This window comes from Malus sylvestris, chromosome 3 (genome assembly GCF_916048215.2).
Source record: "Malus sylvestris chromosome 3, drMalSylv7.2, whole genome shotgun sequence".
Classification (NCBI taxonomy): domain Eukaryota; kingdom Viridiplantae; phylum Streptophyta; class Magnoliopsida; order Rosales; family Rosaceae; genus Malus; species Malus sylvestris.
The window spans coordinates 9631392-9640919 of NC_062262.1; the positions used below are offsets into that span (position 1 = coordinate 9631392).

The 9528-nt window shown below is 39.5% G+C and overlaps 2 long non-coding RNA genes across 3 annotated transcripts; both read right to left on the reverse strand.

Moving 5' to 3' along the window:
* Positions 1 to 2656: 2656 nt before the first annotated feature.
* LOC126615755 (uncharacterized) lies at positions 2657 to 4872 on the reverse strand. Its single transcript, XR_007620893.1, has 2 exons — positions 4107 to 4872; positions 2657 to 4015 (listed from the first exon to the last, which is right to left on the reverse strand). It is a non-coding gene; the product is annotated as an uncharacterized LOC126615755 (long non-coding RNA).
* Positions 4873 to 5100: 228 nt separating this feature from the next.
* Positions 5101 to 7830, reverse strand: LOC126615754 (uncharacterized). 2 transcript variants are annotated; one of them, XR_007620892.1, is made up of 5 exons: positions 7282 to 7830; positions 7060 to 7181; positions 6899 to 6983; positions 6705 to 6771; positions 5101 to 5656 (listed from the first exon to the last, which is right to left on the reverse strand). It is a non-coding gene; the product is annotated as an uncharacterized LOC126615754 (long non-coding RNA). The 2 variants fall into 2 exon arrangements; XR_007620891.1 differs by lacking the exon at positions 6899 to 6983.
* Between the last annotated feature and the right edge of the window lie 1698 nt (positions 7831 to 9528).

Here is a 9528-nt window from a genome sequence, read left to right on the forward strand (position 1 = left end):
ATCTTTCAGTGTCATGGTTTTTCCAGATGTGAACTTCAACTCCACATCTCCAGTACCATTAACATCAATTAAGTGTGAATCACCCAACAAGACCTTCCTTCCCTCAACCACAAAATAGGTCTTGAAAAGGGAACGATCATATATAGCAAACATGGCGAGAAGCGCCAGTGTCCACCCACCACCCATTTCTGATATCATTGCAATTAGTTGCCCTTCAACAAGATTTGCCTGAGAAGCAGAGTTTTCCTTATAATGCATGGCAGATTGAATTCGTCTTAAATTGTTGAAATCTGAAATAGAAAGGAATGAAGTTACCCGAAAAATGTAGGGATGAGTCGCGAACTAAGTCGCTCTCTTTAAGACGTTTTGCGGCTCTACTCAAAATGTGCAAGCAGTTCACAAACACCACGTCGTCCCCATGATAAAACAGCCCAGAACCTTCTTCTGATAAGATTCTTCCTTTGCACACCAGAAGAACCTTCGAACTTACACCTTTCCGATATGTTGCTTTTTAAATCAATATACGTAAAACTTTTTTTTTCCTTCATACACTTTTTGCAATTCACCTAACTAATATATATATAGACGTTGGAAGGTGTGAAACCGTAAGAAATCAAGGAAGTTTATATATATATATATATATATATATATATATATATATATATATATATATATATCAAGAGAGTTTATATATATATATATCAAGAGCGTTTATGGGGGTGTAAAACGGTCCGCAATCAAAAGAGTTATTAGTGGTGCAATGTTGTAGGAAATCAAAACAAAAAAGAGATAAAAACCACAACGGGACAATCAAAACGTAATTCAAATTCAAACCAGAAATAAAAAAAAAACGGTTTGATTGTAAAACTCCTTAAGTCAAAATCAATTGACTTTTAATATTGATAATAAAGCAAAACGTTATGTATATAATATTGGTAGTAAAACATAAATATATTTAAATAAAAACATATTTACTCCAACAAGTCTTGTGATTGGTTCTGTCGTCCTTGCTTATTCTGAAATGACTTTGTTGATGCACAAAACCGGAGAGGTCTTGGAACAACGTAAATCCGACCGTGAATCTGCAGAAATGTTAATAACACAAGATGTATTGTGGTTCACCCCAATGTTTGCATTACGTCCACACTGATTATTGTATTTCTCTGAGATGTTGAAGGGGGAGAGAAGGAGAGAGAGCTTCCTTATGTGAGGATGAGCTTCTTTGAATATGAGAGGGGATGTGAGGCCTCTCTAATTATGAGGGTGAGAGGTCCTTTTATAGAATAAGGGCTCCTCACTTATTACATATTTGCCCCTTCTTTTATTACATAATTACATTTAAGTCCCCTGAGTATTTATACGAGGTCTAAATACGGAGGCCCTAAGTATGGTATAAATAGTAGTCCCCCAAGTCTTCAGTCAAGAGAGTCTTTTGGCTAGAGACTTGAAATTCAGTCCATGTGTGGGCCGAAGTAACTAGATGTCGTCTAGAACTGATACTCGATATGAGGCGGTGCCCAATCTGAAATGATGCTCAACTAGAAGTAGCACATGTTGCGAGGCTGCTCTGCTTGTTGCTTATGTTGCCTTGGTTGGCTCGGCTTGTGGTGTTTAAAGGTGAAGGAGTCCCTTTTATAGAATAAGGGCTCGCTCCTCGATACATAAATATGGGCTAGAGTTGATGCTTGCGGCGAGACGGTTTCTCAGTAGGCAGTGATGCTCTCTAATGATGGTGAGGGAATCTCTTTTATAGAATAGGGCTCGCTCCTCAATACATGAATAATGGGCTAGAGTTGATGCTCTCTAATGATGGTGAGGGAGTCCTTTTTATAAAATAAAGGCTCGCTCCTCAATACATAAATGATGGGTTATGAGTGATGCTCGCAGCGAGGTGGTTGCTCAGCTGGCGGTGATGCTCTCTAATAAAGGTGAGGGAGTCCCTTTTATAAAATAAGGGCTCGCTCCTCAGTACATGAATAATGGGCTAAGTCCCCCAAGTATTTTTTTTATAAGGCCCAATATATGGTACATAGTGTAGTCCCCCAAGTTTTCAGTCAATAGGATCTGTTGGCTGGAGACTTCAAATTGAATCCATGTATGGGCCAAAATGGCGGTTGTTCGGAGGCGATATTTGTATACCCTGCACTGAAGTTTTGTAGGTGAAGCTTTGCAAGTGAAGCTTTGAAGCTGGAGCTCTGTAAATGAAGCTTTTGAAGCTAGAGCTTTTGTAAATGAAGCTTTTGAAGCTGGAGCTCTGTAAATGAAGCTTTTAAAGCTAGAGCTTTTGTAAATGAAGCTTTTGAACTGATTGACATGAGTGATGCTCATGAATGTTTATGTTGATTTGACATGAGTGATGCTCATGGATGTTAACATGAGTGATGCTCATGAATGTTTATGTATGATTGACATGAGTAATGCTCATGTATAATTTGAAGTACTGGGCGTACTTTTGATCACCTGGTTAGTGGTGATAGCGGCAGGTTGCCGAATAATTTTGGAGTACTGAGCGTACTTTTGATCACCTGGTGGGTGCTATTTTGGGCTTATGGGCCTTCGCCCTCCACACAACATTCCAGCCCATTTATTTTGGGCTTTTCCTTTTTTTTTTTAATTATTACCCTTTGATGGGGTTTATACAAATATCTCCGAAAGATACGAAAAATAAATTACACCATTCAACAATAAGGAAAGTAAACCACATCACTCTGGTGGGGTGTTTATTCCTTGCTTTTGCAATGTGGGTGTTTATTCCTTGCTTTTGCTTGTGTTTTTTTTGCTGCACTCTTTCTGTCTCTTCATCTGGCAAACAAAAGGAATCATAATAATAGGAAGATCTTTTGCTTTTCTTATTTTCTCTCCACTGCGTCTCTGTCTTTTGCTTTTGTGCCGTAGCTCACTTGATTGTTTTTCTTTCTGCTTTCTTTTTTTGCTTTTCTTTCTCTTTTCTCTTTTGGCATGGCAGACAACACCAAAGTGGAATAATAATGGTATTGTTGTAAGACAGCTTATCTATATCTCTACTTTCATCATTGGTAGCGGACTGTGATCTTAGCTTTTGCTTTTCTTGGTATCTCCATCAGCATCTGCTGAAGGTTTAGAGGAGGAAAAAGGTCGGCGGAAAAAAACCGGCTGGGGGTGGAAGTGGCGCTCTTGCTCCGCGACGGGGATGACTTCTTGAGGTAATGGGCAGGGCTGGGATTGTAGAAGGAGTAGGAGACTTCGGATTGGGCAGAGCAAATTGAGGAGATAGCACGACCCCGGCTGCATGTACCATAGCCGCATTTCTCAGGTGGCCACCAATCAAGAGTTGCACAAATAAAATCGTCGTCGATTTTGGTAATGGCGTCTCTGCCATTAATGCGGACTATACCTTCCACACTTCCTCCTCCAAACCCCACCTTTGAATTTACAGTATAAACCAAGAAACTAAAAGAAAACCCAGAAAATGAATCTCATTTACAAGATATCAGAACTCATCTGCAACAAGATCTCTGTCTTTGTCTCTATGTTTTTCTTTCTCTCTCTCTCTCTCAAATTCTTGAACCCAATTTCCGATTCCAAGAAACTGACTTGCTTCTCACACCTGCCCCATTGACTAAATCAATTTTAGAGGAAAAACAACCCCAAATGTCCTGTTGAACTGATGGATTCATATCTACCTCTCTGACAGGTTACCAATTTGACAAGGGCTGTTTGTTTTCTCCACCTTTAATTTTCAAATAGGACCACTTATCGGCAAGTTCACGACTTTGAGAGGGGAAGACGAAGGTGCTCCAGCCTCTCTAGACGGCAACCGTCATTACATGCTTGCTCTCCGTCCACACCCACATCCTCTTCAACTTGCCGTACGTCCCCGAAGACGACGTCATGGAAGACCCGATAGCAGCGGCGAAGGAAGAGTTCTGGGAAACCATTGAGTGTCTATGCAATGAAATCAATCTGTAAATGTTCCATTTATCTGTGGTGAGGCAAATATATTACTGTTTTGTGGATTGACCTTTGAGGGATATTTCTGGGTTAAGAGATAGAGAGATAGAAAGAGTAATTAAAAAAAAGAAGGTGATTTGTAGAGAGAGAGATAGAGTTCAAAATTTGAGGATTACTGAGCACCGCCTGACGGAGGGCGTTGCAGTGGCCATAGTGCATCATGTCGAAGCAGCCGTCCATGTAAACCCGAACGGGTCTGTTCTTCTTCCTCCGCCATGGAAGTCCCAAAGGCAGTTGTGGTCCGCCGCGTTCTTCTGAGCCCAGAAGAGAAATCCCGGCCCCGACCCCCGCTGCCACCGCCACCCTGCCGACGAGACAAGTGGCTACAAACCTCGCCCAGCTCCGCGCGTTCTCTGAGTTCCCATCTTCCAAAACCATCTCGAAGCTTCTGAAATTTTCCAAATCAAATCAAAACGAAAGCGATTTCCTCTTCCTTTGATTCAACCCAACATTTTCTTCGGCGTATCAAATCGAAAAATTGAAGAAAGTCGGCAACTTTTTTATTTGCAATTGTTGGGTTCTAGTCAGCGGTTCCCCTCACTTTTCTGATGACAGTAGCGAGGAAGAAGGAGAATGGGGGAGACCAGAGTGGGCAATGATGAGATTTGGGGAAATGTTTGGGGGCAAAGTAAGGAAAAGAAGGAGGGCGTTTAAGGAAAGGGTGGACTGAGCGAGAGAGGATGACGCAAGTTGTCATGAGCACGTTGAGTACAAGAAGAGAAACCAATAAGACTCTGTTTCATAAGAGAAGGTTATGTCGTCTTCCGTAGGCTCTCTTTCTGCTCTGATCCTTGTTGTTCCTTTACTTTAGCATGGAAGGTTGTGGCCTCTCCTGTGAAGCTAAAAATTATGATCTCTCTAAAAATCCTTGTTCTGATCTCTCTAAAAATCCTTGTTCTGATCTCTCTAAAAATCCTTGTTCTGATCTCTCTGAAAGATGTGGGCGATGGCAGGCGAGAAGGATGGCGAGGGCTGAAGAATAGGTGATGCTCTCTGATGGCCGAGAGAGTTTCGGTTGTCTTTTGGGTTTTGCAGATCCACGGCGGAGGTGAAAAATTGAAAGAGAACCGACATAACTTTTCGTGTCGATTCCCACAGACGACGCCAAATATTGATGCACAAAACCGGATGGGTCTTGGAACAACATAAATCCGACCATGAATCTGCAGAAATGTAAATAACATAAGATGTATGACGGTTCACCCCAATGTTTGCGCTACGTCCACACTGATTATTGTATTTTTCTGAGATGTTGAAGGGGGAGAAAGGGAGAGAGAGCTTCCTTATGTGAGGATAAGCTTCTCTGAATATGAGAGGGGATGTGAGGCCTCTTTAATTGTGAGGGTGAGGGGTCCTTTTATAGAATAAGGGCTCCTCACTTATTACATATTTGCCCCTTCATTTATTACATAATTACATTTAAGTCCCTCGAGTAATTATACGAGGTCTAAATACGGAGGCCCTAAGTATGGTATAAACAGACTTATATCGCCTAGCTTTAACATCATTCCCATTAACTGAGAATTTGACTTTGCCCTCGTTGTCCGATTTATGAAGAATTCTTGTAGCGTCTGGTGCAGACTTAACAACTTGAGCAAACAGTGATTGATCATTCGGATGAACAGGCTTCTTCATAAAGATTGACTTTATACAATCTCCAAATTTCCTGCATATACATGATGAGTCAAATTGTTGAAGATGATGATAATGAATCAATAGTAGAGCCATACATATCTTGACACATAAAACTGATCATATGTCATACCATCTCAACTAATCATATGTTGTTCCATCTATGAATTAGAGATTCGACAAGTTATGATCGGTTAAGATGGTACAAACTATTTATATTTCAACATCTGGTCAACAGTCAACTACTAACCACACTGATATTGCCTCAACTTAACTACATGCACATCTCGGCAGTTGCTGAATTTCTATCACAAAAACCCCTGGTGCAATTAGATGTGTAACCATTCAATAAAAGTTGAGTAATCAATGAAAAAAAAAGAGTAAAGTCTTCTTCTTAAATAGCTTTTGAACAACTTTTGACTACCTGTTTAAATAGCTTTTGAGTTCTTCTTTTGAAATAGGATGACCCTTTGAGAATGTCAATAATAAAGTTCTATCATTGTTGTCAACATTAGGTTGGTGCACATCATCATATGCTTCACGAGTCGGAGTCGCCTAATGCGACATGTACGACAAGACTGGGTGTAATCATAATATATGCTCTAGTGCTACGATCATGCGAAGACTAGCAATAATCGCGGTCACCTACGAGTCGGAATCACCTAATACGACATGTATGACAAATTTGCTCCTACTTGGATCCAAGGCGAGTGTGTGGTGTGGAGGTGAACATCACGTGAAGGACTGACCCTAGCTCGGGGCGAGCACTAACACTAGAGGTGCAACAATGATGAGCAGACTACATGAATATATGCATGCCATAATGATTCAAATCAACATAATTAACTTACCTGAACTTACCTGCGCAATGTCGTAGGATTATTTTAGCATTTCACAACAGTGCAACATTGATGAGTAGGTAAAATGTATATGAAAATGCCATGACAATATGTATAAATCCCAACCACATAACAACATTTTTAAAATTAAATAAATCATGGCACGATATGCACAAATCAATTTAAAAGCATTTGTGAAAACTATAAAGTTTATATATACACGAAAACAAAATGCCCACTCACTGATATGTCGATGGATCGTAGGCCCCAAGCCTCGCTTGTCCTCATACGTCATCAGGATAAATTTCCCCTATATGCAAAACAACTAATAATAATTAATTAATTAACACATACACTAAAAGCTAGGAAAAGCCCCTTATAGTTTGCTTAAACAGAAGGTTTGAATATACGAAAACGTTCTACTCGATGTCACGGACCCGTACGTGTCAACCATTCACCGGCCAGCGACCGGACGCGCCCTTACGCGCCGCCAGCTTGCGGCCACACGCGTAGGCCACGTGTCTGATAGAAGCTAATAGATGTCAGGAGTATTCTGTCAGACTTGACGAAATATTCTATTAAATAGTAACGGCGTTACCTGGCGTCGTTAGAATATTCCGTCAACTTTGACGAAATATTCTTTGTCTTCTCTTGTGATCCTCGTCATCTGCCGGCGCCGCTGTCTGGTTTTGCCTGAAACTGGAAATCTTTGCCGATTTTCTGGAAAATTTTCAAATTCGCATAACTTATTCATTTCTCAACCATTTCCAATGAAATTTATATGGAATTGAAGCCCATGATGAGGAGAAAAAGATCATACCTCTTGAGAATCCAAAAATGGACGGAAAATGGCCTGAAAAATCCTCGAAAGATTTGGCCTAGTTTTCGACTCTTCGAAACTGTGTGTTTTGACATTGTCTCCACTCCAAACTTAGCCTAGTGACTCCAAGGAGTTGTGTGGATGCCTCCGCAACCTTCAAAACTTTGTAACTCTACCGAGATCACATCGGAGCTAACTTGTCCGAGTCAGAGCTTCAGAGTCGGCGAGTCAAAACTCAACCACTTCAAGATCGGTTTGTACAGTTGGGTTCGTGAGGATAAGAGGATCACGATGGTGGTATTTTTAAGTTCAATATGTGAGTGTTTGATGAAGGTCCTTGTAGTTGCAGAGAAGAGGGAGGTACAGGTGAGAGAGAGAGAGAGAGAGAGAGAGAGAGAGAGAGAAAGAGAGAAAGAGAGAGAGAGAGAGAGAGGAAGAAGATGAGAGAGGGGGAATGCCAACTTTTCTGATTGGTGGAAAAGTGAGGGAAGTTGTCTGGTTGGTTGAGAGAATTGAGGAGTGAAATTGATTAGTGGTGAGGGATTTGAGGGCACGGGTCCAATTTTAAAGAAAACAGATAGGGTTTGTACAATATTAATCAAACGAAATCTAACGTACCTTATCTGAAACAGTAGTTTCCAGTACTAAATTATTAACGCACACGTGTACAACTATACCTCGTTGCTAACGTACTTTAATGTAACGTAACATTTTCGTTACAAATCCGATACGAGTCTAGTTCGTGCTCACGCGATAGTAACAACGAGTACAATTTAATTACGATAGTGAGGAAAATAATTTAAAACTGCATAATCACGTCCACGTCACCTTGCCAACAAAGGCATAAATGTCAATTTACACACCCGGGAAGAAATTACATAGAAAATTAGGGTTGGGTCGTCACAATGAGACTCATGTATGAGGACTCTTTGAATCTCTATCTTTCCATGAAATAAATAAATCATATTTCCAGTATGTTAGGCATGGCATCCTTTATTTATTTGCAAATTGCATTACTTATTTAAGACTTCATCTTAGTTTAAGCATTTACATTCCGTATGTTAGGCATGTCATCCTTTATTTATTTGCAAATTGCATTATTTGTTTACGACTTCATCTTAGTTTAAGCATATACATTGCTTACCTTTCTAGTAAAAGATAAGTATATGCATACACCCAAAACATAAAGGTCCCAAGCCAAAAAGCAAAGAAAACAGAAAGGTGAGCCGTTAGCATCGCGACCGATAAAATAAATCAATATCAAGCAACATTGCCATCTTCTTTTTTTATATATAAATATTATTATTAATGGGTAAAGAGGGTTCAAAATTATCACAATAATTTAAGAGATGGATAGTTGTGAACACGAGATATATGGATGAAAACCCAACAACTTACTCACTAAAATAATGAACCACATGTAATATTGTCATCTTCTTCCATAGGCAATATTCTTCATGTATGCATAGACGGAGCCACCCTAGGCCTACTGGAGGCGGACGCCCCCACTCACATTGGTTCTTAAACAAAAAACGGTACATGTAGTATCAACTTTCAAGCTAAAACCTCACTTAATAACCACTCTATTGAAATAGAACTTACATTTTGCCAACAACTCCCCCATCCATTATTTTATGCCATATACAATAGAGAAGAAGCATAATGGACATGATTGTAGGCATTGGCTACAATACTTACATGTATTTAATACAATAACCATCTGACAATCAATATAATTCATGTAATTAAATGCATTTAATATAATCACTATCTGACCGTCAAGGTGGGTGATTTGTATTAAATATATATAAGTATTATAATTTTATTATAATTCAGAGTTTTTCGCTCAAATTGATTTATGTTATCATTTTTGTTTACTTGCTCTATTTGTTTTGTTTCTTCCTGTTTGTGTATATTGGGTTGAACTTTTTAATTTTACTTTATTATTTTAGGATGTTCCCAATCAAAAAAGTATCTAGCTCCATCCCTGCATGTATGTATGGGACTTAGCTTTAAACCAAGTTTAACAGTCAATTAGTGTTTTTTTAATCAATGACGATAGATATTCAAAGTTTAGACTTATGTAGTACAAGAGAAACATTAATAAATCAAAAGTTAGTTGGCGAACGAGGAAGACTTGAACTTGAAACATCTTTTTAACAATATTCTGTTAGTTTTCTAAAATCTCCATTAACAACGACGGCTTCAATCAAGGGCCCTACTGAGCATCTTTGTGTCGGTGGGGAT